The sequence below is a fragment of the Pantherophis guttatus genome, chromosome 5, assembly GCF_059756535.1.
Source record: "Pantherophis guttatus breed Tessera chromosome 5, ASM5975653v1, whole genome shotgun sequence".
NCBI classification, from domain to species: Eukaryota; Metazoa; Chordata; class Lepidosauria; order Squamata; family Colubridae; genus Pantherophis; species Pantherophis guttatus.
The window spans coordinates 44,786,245-44,812,177 of record NC_142067.1 but is presented as its reverse complement, the minus strand read 5'-3'; the positions used below and the strand labels follow the sequence as shown (position 1 = coordinate 44,812,177).

General features: G+C 42.6%; 1 protein-coding gene across 6 annotated transcripts in view; it reads right to left on the bottom strand.

Moving 5' to 3' along the window:
- Positions 1–25,578, bottom strand: part of ROBO1 (roundabout guidance receptor 1) — a 532,491-nt gene extending 506,913 nt beyond the window's left edge. For 3 of the 6 annotated variants that reach the window (XM_087895011.1, XM_087895010.1, XM_087895013.1), the window contains exon 1: positions 25,320–25,436. The gene's annotated coding sequence lies outside the window, so the exon portion shown is untranslated. Of the gene's footprint in view, positions 1–24,152; positions 24,354–25,319 lie in introns of those variants that run through there. The other 3 variants (XM_087895014.1, XM_087895012.1, XM_087895009.1) reach the window with 3 other exon arrangements.
- Positions 25,579–25,933: the final 355 nt, after the last annotated feature.

Genomic DNA, 25,933 nt, shown 5'->3' with positions numbered 1-25,933 from the left:
AATCGTTAAATGATTCAAAGTACAAATTGTGCAAAAAGACAGAGGAAACAGTACATCATGTATTCACCTTGTGCAACAAGATCACACAAATTATTTAAAAACAATTACATAACCAAGTCACCAAAATGATTATATTACATTAGAAAATCTGTAAAAATTATCATGTGCCAGTTATGAAAAATTAGTGGGAACACAGAGTTGAAAAAGTAATTGAAAATGAAGAAATTAAAATATTATGGGATTTCCAAGTACACATTTTGCTCTTAAATTTAACTGGTTAAAAAGAAGAAAGTGTGAGTAATTATAACTGATGTAGCAATACCAGTAGATAGCAGAATTGGAGAAGACCTCAAAGTGTCAAGTTCTGAAAATCAAAATTGAAAAATTATGTCATAAATGGCCATGATGGTTCCAGTTGTTGCTGGCATACTGGGTGTCATACCAAACAATCTTGGATGCCACTGTGCATTGACAAAATTTCCATCTGTCAATTATAAAAGACCACACTCTTGGATTTGCACATATAGTGTGCTGATACATTATCACATTCTTGGGAAGAAATTGATGTGTATGAAGCTAAACACCAGCTAAAGAACTGAAAGCTGTGATTTCACATTTTTGTGTACATAATAATGTGGATATAAAAGAGGTTTAACACATGTATCATACAAAATGAATGGGATAAAAAGTACCAAGGAATGAATAATAATAAAATATAATATTAAGGTACTGTTCCAAATAAAGACAAATGGCATGGCACCAAATCTTGCCATTTTAATTGGGTTTTTTTCATTAAAACTGTTCAGTTTAATCATTTAATATTAAAATTAGTATTTTTCTCTACCCATGATCTTTGTGCATTTTTTTTATTTGAGAGAAAAACCCATATATAATATATCATGTTCCCCCAAAAATAAGACCCTGTCTTATTTTTTTTTAATCCTGAAATAAGTGCTTGGCCTTATTGCCATGTGCTCAAAAGCCCGATTGGGTTTATTATCAGGGGATGTCTTATTTTGGGGGAAACAGGGTAGTTCTAATAATGATAAAAATATTTCAGTTACTACTATTTACAATCAAGCTTCATTTTAAAAATTCAGTAGCACAATTCAAAACCAACGTCAAATAATATGGCTTAATACTGAGAGACAAGTAAGGAAGGAAAAGGAAGGAGAGGAATATAACCAAAAGAATGCAAAAGGGGTGTTGGTCTTACCTGATATGCTCTTTCTCATGGTGATCAATGAGAGAGTCCAGGATGGGTTGCTCTAGCCTCGTAGCTCTATGGACTGAGTTGAATTTCTGAGGACATGCCTCCCTGGTAACGTTCCCCAGTTGACAACGAAGACGAAGTGAATCTTGTAGTCTGGCTGCAATAGAAACAGATGCCTCCCGGAATCGAGAGCAGACAGCACACTGGGTGGGACTGGACTCTCCCGTTGATCACCATGAGAAAGGGCATATCAGGTAAGACCAATGCCCTTCTCCATAGTATCAATGGGAAAATCCAGGATGGAACATACCAAAGCTTGGCAGTCCTATGGGCGGGAACTGGTCTGGTCTGGAGTCCTTGCCTCCTCATGCACATGCTGCAGGACATGCCGGCCAAAAGCCACCTCAGCGGAACCATAAGTGTCCAGCCTATAGTGGCGGATGAATGGTGACAGGGATGTCCATTTGTTGGATGCCCAACAAATTTCTTCGACAGAAGCCTGGGTTGCCCAGGCCACCATTGTGGCAGCACTCCTAGTTGAATGTGCTGTAATCCCTCGAGGCACCGGGAGAGCCTAAAGCTCATAGGCATGGGAAATGCATGCCCTTAGCCAATGACTATGGAAATGGTCACCCTGTGGCCCAGAGTTGACGGCTGAAAGGAAACGAACAGGGACTCAGTCCTCCTGATGGAAGCAGTCCTTGAGATGTAAATGTGGAGGACCCTCCTAACATCCAGAGTATGCCATTTCTGCTCCAAGGCATGCCGAGGCCTTGGACAGAAATCAGGCAAGATTAACTCCTGTACTCGGTGAAACAAGGAGTTAACCATTGGAAGGAAGGCAGAGTCTAACTGCAGAACCACCCTGTTCAGATGAAAACACAGAGGTCCTTTCACACTGATAATGCTGCCAACTCTAAAATCCGTCTGGCAGATGTGAGGGCCACAAGGAAAGCTACCTTACACGAGAGGAGACGCAGGTTGGCCTCTCTTAAGGGTTCAAATGGTGCCTTGGTAAGGGCCTGTAACACCCTGGTCAAATCCAGGTGGGGTAGTGGTGTACTGTCAGGGGATTTAAATTGGAGGCCTATCTGAGAAAGGCTTGTACCCTCAGATGATGAGCGAGGGAGCCCGACTCCCCAAACCCCAAAACTGAGGCCAGGGCTGCGACCTGTCACGTTAAGGTGTTCAGGGATGGCCCCTTCTCCAGGCCCTCCTGCAAAAATTCCAGTACATCCACCACTGAGACCAAGGTAGGGTCTATGTGTCCATTAGCACACCAATTAGTGAAAATCCTCTAAGTTGCACTGTAAATGCGTGTGGTAGAAGGCCGCCTGGCCGCCTGGATCGTCCATATGACCCTATTGGAGAACTTCTACCGTTTCAGAAGCCTCCACTCAACTGCCAAATGGTCAACTGGAGCCACTGAGGCTTTGGGTGGATGATGGGACCTTGGCTAAGGGAGACTCTCTCCGGGGGAATCCTCCAGGGGTCTGGCGACTGACAGGCCGACCAGGTCGGCAAACCACGGTCGTCTGGGCCAATGGGGAGCTACCAACAGGACCTCCGCCCTCTCTGACAGCACCTTCCTGATCACTGCTGGAAGCAGGGGAGGAGGGAAAGGCATACAATAGACTCCCGGGCCAAGGGCATCACAGAACATCTACCCCTTCCACCCCTGGTGCTGGGAACCTCACATAGAATCTGGGAAGGCGAGTGTTTGTCGGAGAGGCGAAGAGATCCAGAATTGGGTAGCCGAACCGTTCTGATAGTTCCGCAAACAGACTGGGATGTAGATGCCACTCCAACTGATAGATAGTGGCTCGGCTCAACCAGTCTGCCCACACATTGGATACTCCCACAATGTGCTCTGCCCTGATCGATAATAGGTGAGTCTCTGCCCATCAGCACAAGGTTTCTGCTTCCTTCATGAGGGACTTTGACCGAGTCCACCCCTGCCGATAGATGTGGGCTTTTGTTGCAATATTGTCCATCAGGAGGAAGACATGGTGTCCCGCAACCCCCTGCTGGAATGCCCTGAGGGATACCGGGCTGCCCTGAGCTCCAGCCAATTTATGTTGTGGCGGAGCTCTTTCTGTGACCACTGTCCCTGGGCCACCCGGGAGTCGAAGTGGGGCCCCCAGCTAAAAAGGCTGGCATTGGACGTTATCGTTAGTCTGCCCTGTTCCTTGTAAAAACAGCTCTTCACCATGGCTCTGGACCCCCACCAACAGAATGAGTGAATACGGAAGTGGAGGTATGCCTCCGTCAGATCCACAAAAGTCAAGAACTCCTCCTCCCGGATCCCTTCTCGAATGGAATGAATCTTCTGTACACCAGAAACCAGTTGAGTCCCTTGAGATTCAGAATAGCCCTCCACCCCCACCCCCGAGGCCTTCAGGATGACAAACAAAATTGAATAGAAGCCCAGCACCCGCTGGTCCAGCAGAACCGGCTGAATGGCATGAATAGCCAGCAAATGCTGGATAGCCGCTTCAATGAGTTCCCGTTTTACTGGGTCTCTGAAAATGGGAAAACTTGGGGGAGGGGAGAGGAATTCCAGGGAGAGCCCTGATCTTATCATTTCCCTGACCCAGGCATCCGTATTTATATCTTCCCAACAGTCTGAGAAAAGACCGAGATGGCCCCCTATGAGAGGTTGAGGCCCGATGTCACTTGTGGCATCTGAAACCTCTGCCATTGTTGCCACGGAAAGAGTGCTTGTCCTGTGGTTGTTATCAGCCCCGGCCGCCAAGGCAGACTTTTCAGTCTGGTAATCAGACCAGCATAGCAAGAGCCTCTGTTGTCAGGGAAAGCTTGCCCCCGATCCCCCCTGCCGAAAGAGGGCCACCTGAAGTATGGCGAGGAGCGGAAATCCGCCCGGCTGCCTTGGGAAGGGAGAACCTTCCTTTTGTCCCTGTTTTCCACTAGGAATGGGTCCAGAGACTGGCCAAAGAGGCTTTCGCCTTCAAAGGGGGCAGAAGCCAACTTCCATTTGTTTTTGGCGTCCATGTGCCAATGGCATAGCCACATGCGCCAGGCCATCACCGAAGATGCAATGGCCCATGCCGAAAATTTGGTGGTGGTCAAAGACACGTCCACGGTGTACTCAGCCACTGCAATTATCTTGCAGAGATCCTGGTGAGCCCTGAGATCTCTGGTGGTATTCAGGCCTGAAGATGCCTAAGCCAGCGCACCAATGCCCTGGTGAAAAAGGACACTGTGGTGGAGGCCCTGATTGCCCAGGAGTCTGCCTGATGAGACTTGCGGAGGGCCATCTCCTCCTTCCTTTCCTCAGCCTTCAAGGGATCCTCTGTGTCTGGTGGTAGGACAGAGGAGGAGGTCAAGGCTGCTACCGGAGTCCACCATCGGGACCTGGACCAGCTTGGGGAGTTCAGAGTCCACGCCATAAAGCATGTTCTCCGGGCCGATGGGTCAGGAAGCCATGGCAGGTGAGTTCCACTGCCTCCATATCACATCCAGGAACATCCTGGGTATCAGGATTGTATCTGCCTCAGTGGCCTGTTCCATAAATCAGAAAGTCCTCCTGTTCATCTAAGTCCGGGGTTGGCTCTTGTGCAGCAGAGTCCTTCCCCAAATGGGCAGGGGTCCACGCCTTGGCGAGCAGAGGCTTAAAAAGTGTGGGGTTAAACAGGCCTTTACAAGCATGACCTACCAGGGATGTCTTGCTTGTAGTCAGAGAAGTCCCCATGTCCCTGCATCCCGCCTTCCAATAAGGAAGATTGACTCTGGGCAGAATGTTCTGGAGAACCAGGTCCCCGATAGCTCGCCTCCTCCCCTGTTGGCCCCCAAGGGTCCATATACATAGCAGGGTCTATCACTGGTGTGGGCAATTGCTGATGCTGTTGTAGTCCTTCAGCAATCCCCTTTCTGATCACCAGTGATATCCAATGCCTCATAAAGTGAGGCATATTCTGCTCCTGCAACCCTCCCGGATGGAGGCCCGCTGCAGTTGGGGTAAAGGTTGCCTTTGGAGCATGTATGTGCCCCCCTACGGCCAGTGCCCTCTAATTGGCAACACCGAGACCCTGTGACAGCATATGAGTGAAAAGTCCAGCCTTTCGTGCAGATCCAGAAAGACCGCCCTGACCTGGCTGGTCACTAAGGGACTCTGGAGGCCAGGTAGTAGTCAGTATTCCCTGGTGATCTGCTTGCTGTCCTTGTTGCAAGGCCGGGTCAGGAGAGTGGTGGGTCACAGGACAGTCCGCCATTTTGTGAGCAGAGCAGCTTCGCCTAATGGATCTCTCCTTTGCTTTCACAAATTCCTTATCCAAGGCCTTCTTCCTCTGTTGTGCTGTCCATTCCTCTGCTCTGGAAGACTTTTTGTGAGCCTAAACCTTGGTGTTAATTTTTTCCGCTGCTGCTAGGCTGGCAGATCTTGATTTGACTGGGTCTCTGCCAGCCCTATCTGAGGCCTGGGGCAACCATGCACCTCCATGCAGTGTGCCAGTGCTTGCTCCACTGTCCTCCATCTTGTCTTTGCAGGTCTGGAATCTAGGCAGATGTGTTCAAAAGCTCTATTGCCGGCTCGGCATTGTTCGTAGCTCCTAGCAGGAGCACAGGCCCACAGCAGGGGGCCTCGATCCTAAAGGCTCTTAAGGTAAATAGGATCTGTACCAAACTAGAGAAATGCCAGGCTTGCGAACGTACACTGGCCTCACTGCTAAATTCTGGGCAGTCTTATGTGATTCGCCGCTGCTGTGGTGACTAAAGGCATCAAGAGTGTGGCCGAATGGGTGACCAGTAACTCTCTCTCCGAATGCAGCCCTGCTGAAGGGTCAGAAGCTGCTATGTCAGAAGCCTAGCAGCTTCTGACCTAGGATCCCAGAGTCGCTACTCCAGCAATGGCAGGCTTACGCAATAATTCAGCAGCCACGGCTCTGTCCAGGAGAGTATAACTGGTAAGTGGTTAGGGACTCTAGGCCTCTCTGCGCCCGCACCGATGTTACTGACCTGAATCAGATGGCGATGGTGCTGTGTGTGCCCAAAGATGGCACCCAAATGGCCAACCTCTCAAGGCTGCTATCCACTGCCATGGTGAGCCAAGGGGTCGCCAAAGTGTGTCTTCAAGCAGCTGAGCCTGAATGAGGGTCTCAGCTGCGAATAGCCACCTGTCAAGCAACCGAAGCTCCCATCCACCACCAGAGAGCCCCACCACACATCTGAGAGGCGCAGCATGCCAAAATTCAAAAGGCCCAAACCACTGCTCCGGTGCAAGGCAAAGTGCGCCAAAACCATCACAGCAAACTACTGCAAGTAAAAGGACTGCCCCAAGGCTGTCTGAGGCTGGCGCAGTCCGAAGGGCTGCAGGCTCTGATCCTCTGCTGAGGAGAGCTGCTGCTGAAGAGCTGATGGGTGCAGAGTGCGATAAACGGTAATTTGATGGATTGTTGTGTGTCGGTGGGGGGGAGGTGCCAATGTGGGCAGCCTCCCCCGGCTCCAATCTGCTGCTGCAGAGAGCCCCCAAGTATCCAATGGAATAATCCAAGGTTGCCTAGGCTTGAAATAATTTGCTAAGAAAAAAAAGAAAGGAAGAAAAAATTCCAGGGATTGCCTAAACAGCCAAATAAGTTCACCTCAGAAGCTCTATTGAACTTATAAAATAGTGTCCATAAACTGAGACTGAGTTGAAAAACTGGGGAACGTTACCAGGGAGGCGTGTCCTCAGAAATTCAACTCAGTTCATAGAGCTACAAGGCTAGAGCAACCCATCCTGGACTCTCCGGTCGATACTATGAAGAATAATCCCCATCTCCAGAAAAGCTAGTACTCAGAATGAGCAGAAATAAGAATAAAAGTAATTATCTGAGTGTAGATCTATTTCAAGTGGAGTGATTGTTGACAATGAAAATAAAAATTCCTGTTTTATATCTGTCTTGTTTCAGAACGGAATTGGAATCTTAAATAATCATGGCTATATCATTGGAAAAATGAGAAAAATACAGGGTTGGATAGAAAAGGAAAAAGGAAAAGTTAATTTAAATGGATTTGAAATCTCCAGGGTCAAATATATAACATTTCAGGGACCTGAAGGGATTAGCAGAGATAATCAAAGAATTTCTCTTAGTATCATTTGAGATCTCCTAAAGGACTGGTGAAATCTAAGATGACTAGAGGACTAAAGACCCATGAAATTACAGTTCCTCTCTTGATATCTGTATTGGGCAAAGTTTTTGAACAGATTGCAGTATCTTTATGACTACTAACATAAAAATGCTACAATTTAAAAGACCAGAATGGATTTATCACTAACAAACCTTGCCTATTTTGATAAGGATACTTTTTAGTAGAGCAGGGCAACACTAAAGCGATATGTCAGCACTTAAGGTTGGCTAGGTTAAGAAACATTGGAACTCTATTTATACAGCTAATAGTAATAGACTTTGACAGGTTTTGATATAAGAAGGCTGTAAAGCCTTCTTATATCAAAGCGAGTTAAGGTGGAGTCTGTTTAAATATTTACACAGGCTTTCTCAGGCTTAACTTATATTTCATATTTCCTTCTTCAAAGATATCTTGATGGTTCTCTATATAAACTGAATTCACAGCAAAGCCTTTGTCAGACTATCTCATGGCATTTACCTTCATAAAATTATAATATATGAAATGGGTGATATCACTATTAATGGACTTATAGTTGGCTGAATGACCACTCAAAGAATGATCATTGATGAAACCAATCCCGTTTGAGAAAATTTCAAGTAGATTGCCACAAAGCTGTTATTGGCCCTACATTATTTCACATTTTGATCAATGACTTGGATGAGGGAGTTGCAGACATTTTTCAAATTAGTAAATGACACAAAGCTGGGTTGGGAAATACTCATGTAATATATGATAGTTCTTGACTTATGGCCACAATTGTGACCATGACTCCCATCATTTTACAATGTAATTGTTGAGAGTCAAGTCCAATTTTACAACCTTTATTTGTTACAGTTGTTAAGCAGCTCACCAGGGTCATTAAGTGAATCATGTAGTCATTAAGGGAATTTGACTTTTCCCATTGACTTCGTTTATTGGAAGCACCCTGGAAAGGGAAGGTCACAAATGGCAATCATGTTATCCCTGAAATCATTGGTATCTTATGAGTTGATCAGTTGGGAGTTGAGATTCCATCAAGTTTATTCTGTGGGCATTAAGATCAATTGAGCCTCATGTCATTAATTATCTTTTGGATTTCTCTCTTTAAAAAAAAAATTATTGGATTGGAGAGATGAAGACCCTTCAGTTCGGCAAGGTTTGCCTGTATTCATTGAGTCACTTTTGTCACAGAAGAAGATGATGTAAACTTAATTTTTAAAACTTTTCAAATGTATGAATTTTTTAAAATTATATAACAAAAGGGTGTTTGGAATAATGATTTCAGAAAATTAACAATGGATTTAGGTACAGATAGATTTGAAATTATAGATGTGATTTAATTAGAAGTAACTTTTTTCTCATGAGAAAAATGGCTGGTGTCTGTTTTGAGGCCTTGATGGTTGAACACTAGAGGGAGCTAGATTTTTTTAAAAGAATGGAGTTCTCTAACAGAAGTTTTGTTTTGTTTTGTTTTGTTTTGTTGTTGTTGTTGTTTTGTTTTGTTTTGTGTGTTGTGTTGTGTTGTGTTTTTTTGTTTTGTTTGATAAACTTAATAATCGTGGCAGAACATGTTGTAATTTAGTTACAGAACAATAACAAGCTACAATGGCTAATTTTTTTAATTAGTTTAAAGAGGATTTAACAGTGATAAGCCTTGATATAGACAAGGACATGGGTATGTGAAATGGCATTGATAGACGATTTATTCCATAAAAGAGATGTAGAAGGAAATGGACTTGGCTATTTTTTTAAAATTTGCTATACAAAAGACTTCAATTAATATCTTGAATAATTTTTTTGGAGGGAACAAACAGAAGGACAAATGTTATTTACCGGATATACAAAAGAAATCTGGATTCCAGGCTGGCAGAACATGGAAAAACAGACTGCTTCCTGGTTGGCAAAGGAGTGCAAGTCTGTGAAAGGTAGAAAAGAGGAGGAGGAGGAGGAAACTAGCAGCAAGGTAGATGGACTCATTTACAGTGATGATAGGCGAAAGACCAGTTGAGGCACAGATTGTTATTAAAAAAATCTGTATGGCATAAAAACATTGATTTTATATAGCATATTGGTTGATGTGACAGACTTTTCCGCTGCATGCTTGGCTGAAGCATAAGCAACCACCTCCCTCCTGTCTACTTGCCCTAGGAAACATGATTCTCATCTATGTATAGGAAGTCACATTCCAAGGGATTAGCACACATACATGGCAGTCAGTAATGCTATCCTAATCCTAAATTGATTAATTTGTTAATTTACACATGGATCAATGTACTTACTGTTAAGTAGATGTGCACAGGATGCTACCTTGATTGTCAAGCAGACCTCTTGGGAATATGTACATGCACATACAAAAATGTTGTGTGTAACATGGAAAGTGAAGATGGAGGAATACTCTGATCACTCTTACAGAGTTTGAAATAATAGTCAGAATTCAAAGGTCGAGAAATAGCTGGGTTTGGTGAAAGTGCTTGGATAAGGGAAAGGTAACCAATTACCTCCAGCATGGAGTGTGTGCAAATCGTGGCAACACATCACCAATGAAATGGGAAGAGCAGTACTGAAATGGGAGTGGATGGTCAAGTGCATTCAAGTTTTTTTCCCCTCCTTAATCTTTAGGATACCTCATAGAACTCTTTTAAGTCCTACCAAATCTTAGGATCCCATGCAACCACTTTGCATATCCCCAATCAAGATAATTAAAATTATTGCCTTTCCATACAAGGGTCATTTTTGTCAGTTACAAGCAATCAGATGCACATGTGTAAAGTTCCAACTCATTATTTTATCATATTCTGCCTAAGAATATAGTATTATATTCCATACAGGAATCTCCCATTTGCCAGGCTAGAAACAGATGGATACGTTTCTATAGAATTTAAGAGGATGATCAGTCTTGGTCCACTTGAGACTGTGCTAGGACCCAAGGCTAAATCCATACTTGAGGCTTTCCCCCTATCTGGCTGGGTGTTTCCCAACATCTTTAGATATCTAAGTAAAGATATTTAAAAAATAATATTTAAGCCAAATATTAGGTTAAAAAACTACTGGCTTTGATTACTATGTTAATTAATTAAGACTATCAAAACTATTATTAGCTTTCAGAAAACCAATTAAACCATGTATAAATTAATCTAATTTTCCATCCAATATAACATCATTATTTGTGTAGCATCTAAATTTCTTCTATTATTATATATTATTTATTTCTAACACATATTTGGCCTTATGGTGAACAAAAATAAACCCACCACAAAAATACACAAAAATAAAAGTATATAGCAAAACTGACATCAGAAAGCAATGAGTTCAAATTTACGCAAGCACAAAATCTGAGAGAGAATTTTTATAAAATGTTTTATAGATGGCACTTAGATCCTAAGAAATTATCATGTATATACTCGAATTTGCAAGCTAAATGTTGGAGATGTGAATGTAATGATGCAACCTATTATCATATATGGTGGACTTGCAAGAAAATCAAGGCATTTTGGATAAAAATTTGGTGGGTGATGCAGAACATTTTGAAAAGAAGGTTGAAATTTACTCAATTGTTTCTATTGGGTATAACTACAGACTGTACAGTTTCAGAGACTAAATTGATTTTGAACTTAATATCAGCAGCTAGGCTGCTGGTAGCTCAATATTGGAAGAAAGACTCTTTGCCTACTATTGAAGAGTGGACATTGAAAGTAACAAACCTAGCAGAAATGGTGAAAATCTCGGCGTACTTGAAGGACCACACGCAAGAAAGATACGTATCGGATTGGAGAAGATGGATTGATTATATTCAAAATAAGTATCAGACAAAAAAATATCAAATAGCTTATGAATAACTGTTAGTATTAGAAGTATTTGGTTATCGATAGTGGAGTTAAGGTTTCAGTGGGGGAGGTAGTACTTTGAGGATAAGTAGATTAATCTAGTTTATGTTTGACTAAATGAAATACCTTGTATTTTGCTCTGGGAAGTCGGGGTGGGAGGGTGGGATGAAGGGGGGTAAAGGGTGGGGGGAACGGGGGGGGGGATTTTTTCTTTTTTGTAAAACTTTTCAATAATAAAAAAAAAAAGGAAGAAAGCAATGAGTTGAAAGCTAAACTCCTAAAAGCATTGGAGCACTCCTTAAAACATTATCCAAAATTGCATAGAATTAAAAAGATTAGGTATTTAAAAAATCACACATTTCCTTTAAATAAAACAAATACCCATTAAAAAAAGATTAGGCAGTGATTCCACAGCAGGAAGTCAAGACAGATGAGTGTCTCAATCCAAACACCAACTCTTTTGTGTACGAACATCACATACATGTAAAAAGGAAAAAAATAGTAGTGGTGTTCCTTCAATAATTGATAATTGTCATCTAAAGGTATGACAAGCTTTATAAATTAATCCAAGTGCTTCAGTTTGACCCAGTAAGAAAGTGGTACTCATAGATGAGCAATTTTGCTGCAATATGGTCATTATGTAGAATCAGTATTCTTCCTATCATACTTTGTATTATTTGTTTCTTTAATTTCTATGGCTGTCCATCTCAGTCAATGACTCTGGACAGTTTACAATTCAAAATTAACTTAAGTTCCAGACACCCCCTAAGGAGAACGTCATAGGGTTTGGTTTTTACAGGATTTTCATATTTAGACCAGTACCTGAAAGTCAAATTCAAAAGAAATAGTCTTTGTATTTTAAAAATAAATGGTGTGTCCCAATATAAAACAGCACACCAAAATAATATATTCTAGCAGTGAAGAACAAACTTTGCATGACGAAGTGTAAAATGTATCTCAGACTCTTAACACTAATTGAATTGCCATTGATAAAATGTCACTTAAGTAGACATTTCTGCGGTGAAACATAGATTTCTGGCAAATGACCTGTCATTACAGCCATGGATAATGTTCATGTCCAGACTAAAAAATTGTGCCTCCTAGCAATATTCTCAACAGGAGTTAAAACTGCAGGAATTGTAAAAAATTGGTGTATACAATCCACTAGAGAATTATGCCTCAGGTGCTATGTTAATTTACTTGCTCGTACGCATTAATTGAAGCCAATCAATAAAGCCTTTGGTACATATGGGGAAATGGGAGTCAAAGGAATTATCTGACCCATTAATTCACATTTCCAGTTTGGAAAAATGGAAAATTTAGTCGAAGATTTTTTATTTGTGTCAATATGTAACTCTATAGATAATGTAATGATTTTACAATTCCTTTTCTAGCACAAGTTTACAAACTTGTAGCTTTTTTACTATGAAACAAATACAACACTATTTTTTATTTTTTAAACAAATACTTGAAATCTGTGGTATCCAAATCAGTCTGTAGTCTTTGTTTTGTCTTGTCTTTGTATTGAACAAATATGCTAGGGAGATGGGATTGCATTACAACAAGAAGAATCTGGAATTATCTATGTGAAACTCTTTTTTTTTTTCATTTTTTTGAGTTACATCAGCTACAATTTCATAATTTTGCCATCCTTTTATATCTTTGAGGCAAAATTATGAAATTTTGCAATATTGAGCGTAGGAGACAGGATTTGTGAAATGAACATTTACTTGACTTTATGCAAGCTTCACCTGATAGCTAGAGGTTTTGTTATCAATTCCGGTGGTCTTCCGGGTGCGCTTCAAGGTGTTGGTTATCACCTTTAAAGCACTGCATGGCATAGGGCCTAGCTATCTTCAAGACCGCCTGCTGCTACCGACGACCTCCCATCGACCCGTGCGCTCCCATAGAAAGGGCCTCCTCGGGGTGCCATCAGCCAAACAGTGCAGGCTGGTGACCCCCAGGGGGAGGGTCTTCTCTGTGGGGGCACCTACCCTCTGGAATCAGCTGCCCCCAGAGATAAGAAGAATCCAAGACCTCAGTGCCTTCCGCCGTGCCCTTAAAACCCATTTTTTCAAGCAAGCCGGGCTGGCTTAAAAAGGAATTTTTAAATGTTTTAATTGGTAGTGAGTTTTAATTGGGCCAAATTTATATATCTTTTAATTGTTTTTAATATTTGTACTGCATGTTTTTTAATTTTGGCTGTACACCGCCCTGAGTCCTCAGGGAGAAGGGCGGTATAGAAATTTAAAATAAATAAATAAATCAATGGTTGCTTCCATCGCATGACTTTTGCACTTTTTGTTTTATTTTAAGCCTGTCAGAGCAAGGAATTTCTTGGAGATTACCTTTCATTCCTTTGAAACATTCCTTTGAGTCCTTTTTCCACCTTGCAAAATTGGATCTAAACATTTATATTCCAAACCTAGGACATGCCATTTCATTCCCTTTTCTCCCCCTTTTAGTCTGGTTATCCAGCATGCTTTTAGAGCTGTGTGGAATAGTATTTTGGATATGTTGAAATCAAGGGACAATGAATGGGAGAATCTATCTTTGAATTGTAAGTAACCATATATCAAGCTAACCCACCAAACTACCTTTTCCAATGACAATGATAGTTAATGATCTTCATGAATGGTGCGATAACTATTCAGTCTAATTAAGCATGCAAAGTCCATCAGAATGCCCAGATATATGAAAATCTAACAGTGTGCTAGAAAAATAATGACGTGCTAAAGAGCAAGTTTAACATATATGATATATGTTATATATCAAGTATCAAGACACGAAGTTCATTGATCAAGAAATGTCTAAGAACATTTCAGCTAGTCAGAGTCCAACATTTTTAGCCTATGAATGTGTGTAGTCTTTGCTTAATGATGTTTTGTTCAATAACCATTCAAAGTTATAACAATGATGAATGAATAGGATTTATGACTAATCCACAAATTTTATGGCTGTTTCAGAGTGACCATGGTCATATGATCAACATTCAAATGCATGGCAGATTATCTGCATTTATCATCACAATGTGCATTTCAAGGCCACCCCCCACCTGCCTACCTCTCCCCCCATCTGCCTCTGCCCTTTTGTCCCCCCAGCCTGCTTTTGCTTCCACCCTGCTTCCTGCATTCCATCATCCCCAGGAGCTTGGGGAGATACCTGACTCCCTTGTCCACAGTCCGGTCGAGACCCTAGTGGCTGCCTGGAATAGGGTGGCATCCGGGGCATTGGACCGGATTGTACTTTTGTGGCCTCTCAATGACAGTGGATCCAGGAAAGCTCCCTGATTTACCAAGGAGATCCGGGAGATAAAGCACCAGAAGAGACATCTAGAGCGACGCTGGAGGACCAGTAAATCCGAATCTGACCGAACACTCTTGAGAGCCTTTATTAGGATTTATTTAGTGGCGATACGGGCGGCAAAGTGCTCACATTTTTCCACACTTATTGCATCCTCTGATTGTCGCCCAGCTGCCCTATTTAGGATGACTCGCTCCCTCCTTAATGCAGGGGGAGTGGAGGAGCCCTTGCAGGGTAGAGCTGAGGAGTTTGTGCAGTTTCTGTCGGATAAAGTCGCTCAGATTTGGATGGACCTGGACTCTGATTGGGCAATACCGACTGAGATGACGGGGGCCGGTCTTAGTCCTATTGTATGGGAGGAGTTTGAGCCAGTGTCTCCTGAGGAAGTGGACAAGGCTGTAGGTGCGATGAGTTCCTCCACTTGTTTGTTGGACCCGTGCCCCTCCTGGCTGGTTTCGGCCAGCAGGGAGGTGACACGAGGCTGGCTCCAGGCTTTAGTTAATGCGTCCTTGAGGGAGGGGTCCTTCCCGCAACCATTAAAGGAAGCAGATGTAAGGCCCCTCCTCAAGAAGCCTTCCCTGGATCCAGCAAAATTAAAGAACTTTTGGCCAGTCTCCAACCTACTCTTTGTGGGAAAGGTTGTTGAGAAAGTGGTGGCATTTCAGCTCCTGCGGTCATTGGATAAAATGGATTATCTGGACCCTTTTCAGTCTGGCTTCAGGCCTGGCTACAGCACGGAAACTGCCTTGGTCACGCTGATGGATGATTTCTGGCAAGCCTGAGATGGGGGTCATTCCTCTATCTTGGTGCTACTTGACCTCTCAGCAGCTGATACCATTGACCATGATATCCTTCTGGGACGACTAAGGGAGTTGGGAGTGGGAGGCACCGTGTTGCAGTGGTTCTCCTCCTATCTCTCTGGTCAGTCACAGTTGGTGTTGGTAGGAGGACAGAGGTCAACCCCTAGGCCCCTCATTTGCGGGGTGCCTCAGGGCTCGGTCCTCTCTCCCCTATTTAACATCTACATGAAAACGCTGGGTGAAATTATCCGATGACACGGGGTGGGATATTAGCAATATGCTGATGATGCCCAGCTGTATATCTCCACCCCCCCATCAATTCAGTGAGGCAGTGGATGTGATGTGCCGGTGCCTGGAGGCTGTGAGGGCCTAGATGGGAGTCAATAGGCTCAGACTTAACCCAGGCAAAACCGAATGGCTGTGGGTACTACCTCCTAAAGACTATGTTGATTGTCCATCCTTGGTCCTGGGGGGAGGGGGGAGAAATTGTCCACCTCAGAACGGGCTCGCAATCTGGGTGTCCTCCTAGACTCACAGCTAAGATTGGAACAACATCTGACAGCTGTGGCTAGGGGGACCTTTGCACAGGTTCGCCTGGTGCACCAATTGCGACCCTACTTGGATCAGGAGGCTCTCCTCACAGTCACTCATGCCCTTGTCACTTCATGGTTGGATTATTGCAACGTGCTCTACATGGGGTTACCCTTGAAAAGTGTTCGGAGACTACAGTTGGTCCAGAATGCAGCCGCGCGAGCTATTGTGGGTGCACCTAGATACACCCACATTACACCAATTCTCCATGAGCTGTACTGGCTCCTTATCGGCCTCCGGATCCAATTCAAGGTGTTGGTTATTACCTTTAAAGCCCTACATGGCTCAGGGCCAGGTTATCTTCTACCACATAGCTCCCAGCGACCGGTAAGATCCCACAGAGTTGGTCTCCTCCGGGTCCCATCAGCTAAACAATGTCGGTTGGCGGGCCCGCGGGGGAGGGCCTTCTCTGTGGCTGCCCTGGCTCTCTGGAACCAATTACTTCCTGAGGTCCGGACCGCCCCCACCCTATTGGCCTTCCGGAAAGCGGTGAAGACCTGGCTTTTCCGGCAGGCCTGGGGCCGTTGATCTTGCTATGGCGATCTTGCGAAACCCGGCCATGGAATGGAGTGTATGGGTTTTTAATGTTTTCTTTTTTAAAAATTTTACGGGATATTGTTCACATTGTTTTTTGCTATAAGCTGCCCAGAGTCCCTAGGGAGTTGGGCGGAATAGAAATGCGACTAATAAATAATAAATAAACGAATAAATAAATCCTAGCCTCATTGTTATTTTCAGTTGACCTTCATTCTGTCTTCCTGCAACTGCTGATGAAGACAGAGAAGGTTAGATGGGGGTGATAGCAGTGTCAGCCCTGGAGGCCATCTTTTCTTTTGGATCTTCAGGGCTGCTACTCTTTTCTAGTGGGAAACTGGGAGGGGGGTTTGCATGGAGTTGGTATAAGTATTTAGCCATAATAAAGTTCTTTTCTCTGAGAATCAAGGATGTTCAGCCTGCACCTGGAGTGGTGTGACTGGGAGGCATCTCCAGTTGGGATAGTGGATTGATTGGACCATGTGATGGACATGTGGGTGCAGGGGAAGGGACTTCACCTCTCCTTTGGATAGGGAAAACCCAGAAACTTTCAGATTCCGGTTTTCCCAGATATGCCAATATGACATCTCTAAAATGGAACTTTGAGGAACTGCTGTCCTTGGAGTCTTGGAGTCTTCATTGGTCTCCATTGGTTGTGGGTGTTACTTGGAACCCTGACAAGCTGGGTGTCAGGAACAGAATATAGGGCAACAGGGATGGTGAAGTACAGTGCAGAGTGGAGTAGCAGGGGCAGCGGGAACAATAGAATTCAGGGCAGCAGGCAACAGGGGAGGCAGAGTACAGGGTGGCCAACAGGGTGATGGGGTGATATAGGTGGGTAGGGAATTATAGCAGAACCAAATACATCAGGGCTGGAGAAGCTTGAAGTCCTCACCTAATTGTCATAGGACTACAGAAAGTGCCATTATTAAGTGGTGTGGTCATGTGATATTTCATCTAATGATTGCATTGCTTAGCATCGAAAATTCCAGTTAGGGTTGTTAAAGCAATGGCTCACCTGTAGAAGATGAAGACAGATTGTGTGTTTAAACTGGGATAAATGTGTGAAGTATGAATGGGTATGCATGTAGATTATAAGAACCTCTCTATTTTATAGTTTGCTATTTTGTTTGCTGCTTATTGCCTTTTACTTATTTTGTGATATTTTCTACATTGAAAAGCTTTCTGGAAACCACAAGAAAAGGTTGTGATAGACTATCTAATTACTAATTTACATAAGTTCTTCCTTTACATTAGTTGTGAAAGTCATATTGATCAGCAATGTGCACCTCTAATTAGTTCTGCTGGAAATAAGAAATATATTTAACGGACAATTGTATTCAAACTTTGATTCAATACTCCTATGCAACTGTTGTTTTACTGTCTTTGTGCTCACTAGAAAAATATCTGTTTTCCCTTCCCAAGAGCCTGTGCCAATATTTCAAAAGAGATGCTTCACAATATGAAGAAGTATAGACAAACCACACACTTTGAACCATTAAAGCAGTCATGTCTTTTTATTCTTGCCAATCCAAATGAACAGTGGAAAACAAATTACGTGTAACTCAAGGAGTTTTGCCAGCCTGTCAGGTAGGGTAACTCTACAGAATAACAGATTTGGTCCAGATATGGTGTGGATAGAAATGGCCAAGGAAAGATCCATTTTGAAAAGGATTGCTTTCATAAGGCAGGGAACTATGGAGGGAGGGGAAAATCTATTTTTCCTGCAAACAGCAAATGGCTAGAGACTTAGAGTGATGTCAACTGCTATATTCTAAGCTCTTCTATCGTCCATTGTGGTCATTCCAAATGGACTGTATATAGCTTGGCCTGTTTTCAACTGTACACATATAGGCAAAACCAACAGATACATAATAAGAGAGCAGAAACAATGTACATGAAAACACACGAAGAAACACAAATGATATACTCACAATGTCAGACTAAACTATACACACAACTGAAAACCCATGGATTCACTATAATTAGATCCTCAAAGACATGAAGGCAACACATATGCAAATACCCAAATTAGAGAAAATGCTTGTATTCACATATATTACTTCATTACATAGAAGAAACTACAGATGCTTCCTTCTGGTATTGCTGGTAAAATGGCGCAAAAGAATTCTATAAGACATATTCCACATGTTTTCTTTATAATTCACTGACCTTAGCCATCTCTACATGCACAGATGTTTCATTTGGAAATGAAACAGAAAAAAAGAACAACTGCTTTAATTATTCCAAGGGAGATTCTTTGTATGTGTTCCCAGATATTGTGAAGAAACTTTCTGGGGCCTTTGAAAGCCAGCATGGCCCAGCATGCTGAAAATTCTGAAACTGCCCATTTGGAAGATACTCAGATTAGATAAAGATGTTATACTGTATGTTGTATCTGTCAGCTCTCTACTGAACATCTTCAAATGTCAAATGTTTTAATTTGAGATAGGATGATGCAATGGTTGGTGATATCTCAACTCCTAACAGCACTAGATTATAGTGATTACTTAGATTTATTTCCAACAATTTTAAATTTTAATTAAGAAGGAAAGCAGATAAATAATTATGTCAGGAGTAGACACTGAATGGATAGTGTCTTTTTTTTAACTTTTGAACAATTTGCTATAAAACTATGGAAAAGGTTTTGATAATTTATTGGGGATTGATGTGGTAAGCATGGATAATCAGACAATCAATATAACAAAAATTGAAAGGGCCATGTTATATATCCCCAATTGGATATCGTAAGTTACTGGGTGGAACTTTAGCTGCAAATAATTTTAGTGCTATAAGCTGTAAATCTCTGGTGAAATGAAGGGCATGGTAGGCATGGTAATACAGGTAGTGCTACGATCACAATTGACCCCAATTTTTTTTAACTAAGACATTTGTTAAGTGAATTTTGCCCCATTTTACGACCTTTCTTGCCTCAGTTATTAAGTGAATCACTGAAGTTGATGTTAGTAACCCAGTTATGTGAATCTGGCTTCCCCATTGACTTTGCTTGTCAGGAGGTCACAAAAAGTGATCACATGATCCTGGAATACGACGACGATCATAAATATTGACCAGTTGCCAAGCCATGTGATCATGGGGATGCTGGAAAAGTCATAACTGAAAAACAGTCATAAGTCACTTTTTTCAGTGTGGTTGTAACTTTGAACTGTTGTAACTCGAGGACTACCTGTACTATGGTGCTTTTATTTTTTGAAAACCAGAGTTAAAAATAGGTTTTGAAAGATGGTCCTCTTGTTCTCCATATCTTTCAAAATGTGCACAAAACCAGGTAAGAAATCATCTGATTCTTTGGAATATAATACCATAAAAAGTTCATACTCAGTTCTACCTCTTATGTCCATTTGTGTTTTAGATACTTGTTCTTCTTAATTGCTTAAGGCTTTCTGGAAGATCTGCAACTGGATCCATGCAGTGGTGAATGTTTCTTTGGGAGAGGAATGGATTTTCCCAGTAGTTCAACCAGTTCCGAATAGGTGGTAGTCCATCCTTTCCTCAAGAAGCCATTATTAGATCAACATTATCTTCCAACCTCCCCTTTTAGGCAATCTTGTTGAGAAGTCTTCTCAGTTTGCAGCACCAGAAGATTTAGGACAGTGATGGCTAATCGCGTGCCAGGAGACGGGGGGTGGGGGAGGGCTGCGCACGCACGTGCCCACGCGTATGCGTGCACAACCCCCCCCCCGCTCCTGGCACATGATGGCCTGGTAGGCCCATTTTTCTTTCTTACCTGGTTCCAGTTCCTCTCTGTGTATCTGGGAAGGGAGAAAACAGCCTTTCCCAGTCCCTTGGAGGCCCTACGGAGGCTGAAAGGGCCCATTTCCCAACTCTCGGTGGGACAGGAAGTGACATTTTTTGCTGTCCTCAGCCTCCAGAACCTCTCTAGGAGTCTCTAGGAGTCTCTCTAGGAGTCTCTAGAAGCCTCTCTAGGAGTCTCTGGAGGCTGGGGACAGGAAAAAACATCACTTCCTGTCCCACCAGGAATCGGGAAATGGGCCCTTTCAGCCTCCGTAGGGCCTCCAAGGGAGTGGGAAAGGCTGTTTTCGCCCTTCCCAGATACACAGAGAGGAACTGGAGCCAGGTAAGAAAGAAAAACGGGCCTTCCCCCCCCACCCCAGGCCCTCCAGAGGCAGGAAACAGCCTGTTTCCCTAGTTCTGGTGGGCCCAGAAGGCCTGAAAATCAGTTGGCCGGCACGCGCATGCACCCCAGAGCTGAGCTGGCGTGCCCACTAATATGGCTCCGCGTGCCACCTGTGGCACACGTGCCATAGGTATGCCATCACGGATTTAGGAGGAAACAGACTATTTTGTTTTCACCAGGTTTCAAGACTAGTTGCAGTATTGAGACAATATTAATGGCACCAATCAATGATATCTAGGAGTAATGTATCTAGCCTAGTCCTCCTTGATATCTCAGCAGTTTTCAATTCCTATCAATCTTTCTGCATCAGTTTAAGGGGCTAAAGGGGGGACACTGTTTTGTGATAGTTCTTCTCTTTGAGATTAACTCCAATCAGGGGAAGAGTGTTCCTTTCTCTTCATTACTTTTCAACATTTACATAAAGCCACTGATCCAGATCATTTGATAGAATGTGATGTATGTAGTATATTGTTGATATCTCTGACCTATGCCAATCAAGTTATGCTTCCAAGTTCTCTCCCAGTGTATGAGAGGGGATGGTAAGGAGGGCCTGGAAGGAAGAATATGCTGCGTAAGTGGTTATGCATTGTAAGCCGCCCTGAGTCTCTGGAGAAGGGCGGCATATAAATCAAACCAATAAATAAATAAATAAATGAGTTCTGAGATGTGCCAGGTCTGGAGTTTTTTCATGTTTATCAACAAATGGGATTACGAGTTCCCATAAAAGGTTTGTGTGAAATTTGGAGCTCTGTTGCCTTACTCCCAGTTGGACTACTGCAATATGTTCTACATAGAGTTGCACTTGAACAATATGTTGAAGCTGCAATTGGTTCAGAATGCAGTGCCATAGGTGGTTTTTGGTGTTCTATAGCATGCCTGCATAGCATTTTGCAAGCTGCACTGGCTGTCGGTGCTATTCCAGATTCAGGATAATGGTTGCCATCTATAAAGGCCTTCATGAATAGGGCTGAGTTATTTGCTGGATTGCCTGTTCCTGATAAGCTCTGCTTCCACCACCAGAACTGTAGGCATGCTCTAAATCCCTTATAGAACCCAAAATAAATGTGTTCTTTATTGCAGGGTCTGCCCTCATTTCCCAAGAGATTAGATGGTCCTAACCCCATCGGCATTCTTAAAAAGCTTTAAAGATATGTATATTCTATTAAGCATTGGACTGAGACATTAAGTGACCCTGGCTTTGTGACTTTAAGATGAAAGTCTTTTTGAGGACCTCAGCTGCATTGTACTAATGTCATCATGATGTCTATTTTTTCCTAAATTTGTGGGTTTAATTGCTATGGTTTTAATTTATTATTAGCCACTGAGAGAAGTGATACACTTAATTTGTCTCAGAAAGCCTGAGGAACATGAGAAGTCCGTTTTGTGATTATGATAAACAATCTGAAACAATCTGATCCAAACAATATTCACCTTCGAAGTTTTTTTTCCATAACACCATTTTGTAATTGCATAAAAATACTGCTGCATTAATTTTTAAATCACTAAGTGATTTGATCACTTAGTGTAGTTCAAAGGCAAGTGTGGATGCCAATTATCTTACATTTCTGCTTCCTCAGAAATGTGATCCATGCACATTTAGTGTGTATATTTATTCTGAAGAACTTCACTTGTTATCTGGTCAGATGACCACCCTGCATTTACTACCTATTTTCCATGTTCAGACTGAAGCCACAATTCTCAGCAATAAAAAGCCAGTTGATCTGACCTGTCAGTCCCTAATCTCAGCAGTACTTGTTGTAAGTTTCTTTTTTTAAAAAAATCAATAATTCACTGGTTGCCTTACTTGCTTAACAATAAATCTCCATGAACTATCTTTTTACTTTTTAGTAAATGTTTATTGCAGCTATAAATTATTACTAATAAACTAAGTAGTAACTTTTCTATTAATACCCCATATACATAAGACTATTACAAGAAAGGACATGAAAAAAGAAAATGTGATTTGAATATCAAATTATCATTCTAATCACGGTTTAATAAACCAGTTACACCTGACTGTGGACAAAATTTTACATTTTAAACACAAACTTTTAAAAAATTGATTTAATGGGCTATCTTCAGGATGGTTTCACATAGAGTCCCAAACTATTAATAAAATTATCACATAATATATTTCACAAAGTCCAACCCATCCAAAAAACACATGGTACCACTTTAAAATATTCTTCTCTTCACAAATTCAGCAGTGGACAGATGCTGTTTTGCCTAGATATACAATTCTTTAAAAAATAAATCAAACTAGATTATCAAGCAACACAATAAGAATCCCAATATTTGCCTTGCAAACTTTTTTTCTTCATAGCATTTTTGTAAAATAGAGCATCAGACTATATGCAAAACCTGCAGGAAGAGTATCCCATATTTAAATAATAGTACTGAGGAAATGAGGGTAAGCTGTTTTCCTACGTATTTTAACTTATGATTTATTACCAAATTAAGATGTATAAAGCTGTACATGTATACACCCCAAAATTGCACTCTGACCTCTCCATTAAAAGATCTTGATATATAAGATAGCTGTTGGCCAGTTGAAATTCTATTATTCAAAAGAAAATGCTGTATAAGAAAAGACTGCTGTATGTGAAAAACGTGCCAATTTTTGACTTACACATAGATTGCCATGAGAAAATGGCTTGAAGCATTCCTAGAATTAGGTGAGGAGTCATGAAAGACATTAATGCAAGTGGGGTTTAAATATCAGAAATGTGTTGAAGAGTGGCATATTTTCTCCCTCATTTGCCCCAGTTGAGAATTATGCACCTTCCCTTGCTTGTTGATGGGTTATTGTTCTGCCTCAAAACAGCACACTGATATGCATGCATACGTAGGTGATGGTCACATACAGAGGAACCAAGCATAAATTTTCCAGAGACAAAGCAGGGTGGATGGTGTCCTTTGAAGCAGTGGTTATGTTAAGAAACAAGGATATTGTGCATACATCGATAGCCTTTTTGTTCATCAACATTTCACATGTCACACACAGACTTTCCAGAATCAATTTCTGGCTCCTGCTAACCCTTGTTAATTTTAAAGCAACATTTAGGGACTATGGCTGAGCTGCTGAACTGAGCTGCCTAGGCTTTGGAAAGGTGACCACCAAGTAATCCCCAAACTGCAAACTAAACAAGGGAGAAACGATCCTGGAAGAAGGCAAGAGCAAACCACTTTTACCCTGTGGTCAAAAAAACAACACTGTAATGTCCCTGCAGTTAGCATGTGGGTCGCCTTGGGTAGATTACATTAACTTGTGGCATCTCCTTTTAAAGAGACCCTGCTCCAACCTGCAGGAGCTCTACATACGGTTAACGTCCAGCGGGGCTTCCTCCGGGTTAACGAGCTGTAAGGTGCAGCCCTGTAAAGAGCGCTTAAGGGCTTCAGGAGGCAGCCCCACCGCGCACGATGGGCTCGTTGGCAAAAAAAAAAAAAAAAAGCGTCCTTAAGGAGAGAAGTTTCGCCAATTTCGACTGCACCCCTTTTGCTCCAGAAACGGGCAAAACAAACTTGACAGTTTGGGGGGAGGATTAATATTAAATAGGTAAAGGGGGCAGGTTAAAAAAAAAGAATTAAAAAAAAAGGCGGGTCAAGGGTCTTTCTCTCCTCACCAGGTTTGTGGAGGCGGGAAGGAATGTGGCAGTTGTGGTATCCCGCCGACTTCCCGGGACGTTTCTTTTGCTCCGCTTCCCCTTTCCTGCCCCCAAAGTGTGACTTCGCGGCATTCCCAGGCTCGGGAGTTACGGCCAACGCGGGGCGGGGTTGGGTGGCCAGGAGCTGGTCAATGGTCGCTGCGCGGACTGCTGCAGAACAGTTAGTCCGCGCACACGCGCTGCGCTCTAGCCAAGCGCCAGCCCGCAGGGGGCTCTTTCCATTGTGTTAGGCGGAGAAGCAGCAGCAGCGTCGAACCTCGCTCGGCTGTACTACGCCCTGTAACTGCCTGCCCTTTGGAAAGGCGACTGATGTCCCCCGCCCCTAGAAACGGTAGCCGCCGCGAATCTTTTTGGAAATAACGTATGCGCTGCACGCCTTCTCCCACCTGCAGTATGCAGAAGCCAGGGAGACGGTGCAGGAAGGTACGAGAAGGTGGGTGCCTTTAGTATGAAGGGAATACTTGGTTTAATTCCCAGGCTACCTATTCAATAGTATCCCTTTCTCTCATGGAAAGCGGGGGGTGGGGAGGAGGGGAAGGGAGAGAGTCATGGAAAGGTAAGGATGTACCACGCATTGAAACAAACCTGTCTGTATTTATAAAGTACCTTGCCATCCACATTTAGGAAGGAGACAGTATTTTCCCCCTGTCCACCCCACACATACATAGAAGAAATCCCTGCCTGCCTGAAAACCATACCAAAAAAAAAAAAAAAAAAATTACGGCTATGTAAACTTGCTTTCTATCATTCTCCCTGTCTTATATATCAGCTCAAAAGCATAGTCCAGTCTCCCCTTTGCTCAATTAGCTATCCCGCACAAGGTGAAAGTTGCTCTTTTTAAAGAGCGCCTCTGAATCCCACGCTCTAGTTGGTTTTCCTGCTTAACCTAGCAGTTGTTGCAGCCTAAAGGAGAAGCAATCTCGAGGGATCTGCAAATAAACTTGTTGGATTTACATTAGGGTTTCCTCTCTTAATCACATGTAGTTGTTTGCTGTGACTTTGTCTCCCCTCAGCTTATCTCGAATCCAAATAATGCCCAAACAGTAATATATTAACTCACCCATCCCATTTTATATAAAAAGGAAAGCAAATCTGACACTTGTAGGCAAAAAGGAGAAAACTTACCCTCTTCAAGATAAGGATGTCAGAAAACTAGTAGCTCCATGATTCGGTCTTTGCAACTTTCCTTTAGACTGTGAAAGCCCTTCTGAGTTCAAGCAGGAGAAAAAAAAAACCTATTTAAAAATGCTTTCAGTATAAAAAAGGGATGAAAAGGAATTTCTTCCCCATATGAGGACTCCCGTAAAATAAAATCTTCCTTTGGTAGTGAATTCTTTCAGACCCGTTATCTGTATTACCATTAATGCGCAGAGCAGAAGGCACTGCATACAAATAGATCCAAGTAAGAGCTTCTATTGGTAGCTGGGGTGGGCCCCTGGGTCCTACTGCTCCATCTCAAGCAAACTACAAAGCAGCAATTTTCAAGCAGCTTGGAGGAAAACGGGGTGGGAGGACTACCCTTGAAGAATTGATTTTTTACCCCCGCTGTGACAGTAGTGTGGTTGGTGTTTGACTAAAGAAAACCCACATTCTGTAGACACCTTTCCTTTCCCAACTGCCACAGGGGTTATTCTGCTGAATTGGAAGAAAATGGTTAGGACACTTAAAAAAAGGAAGTTTGTGAGAAATGCTTCTGTGTCTAGCAGACAGATTTTGAAAGATAGTTGTTGGCAAGCTAA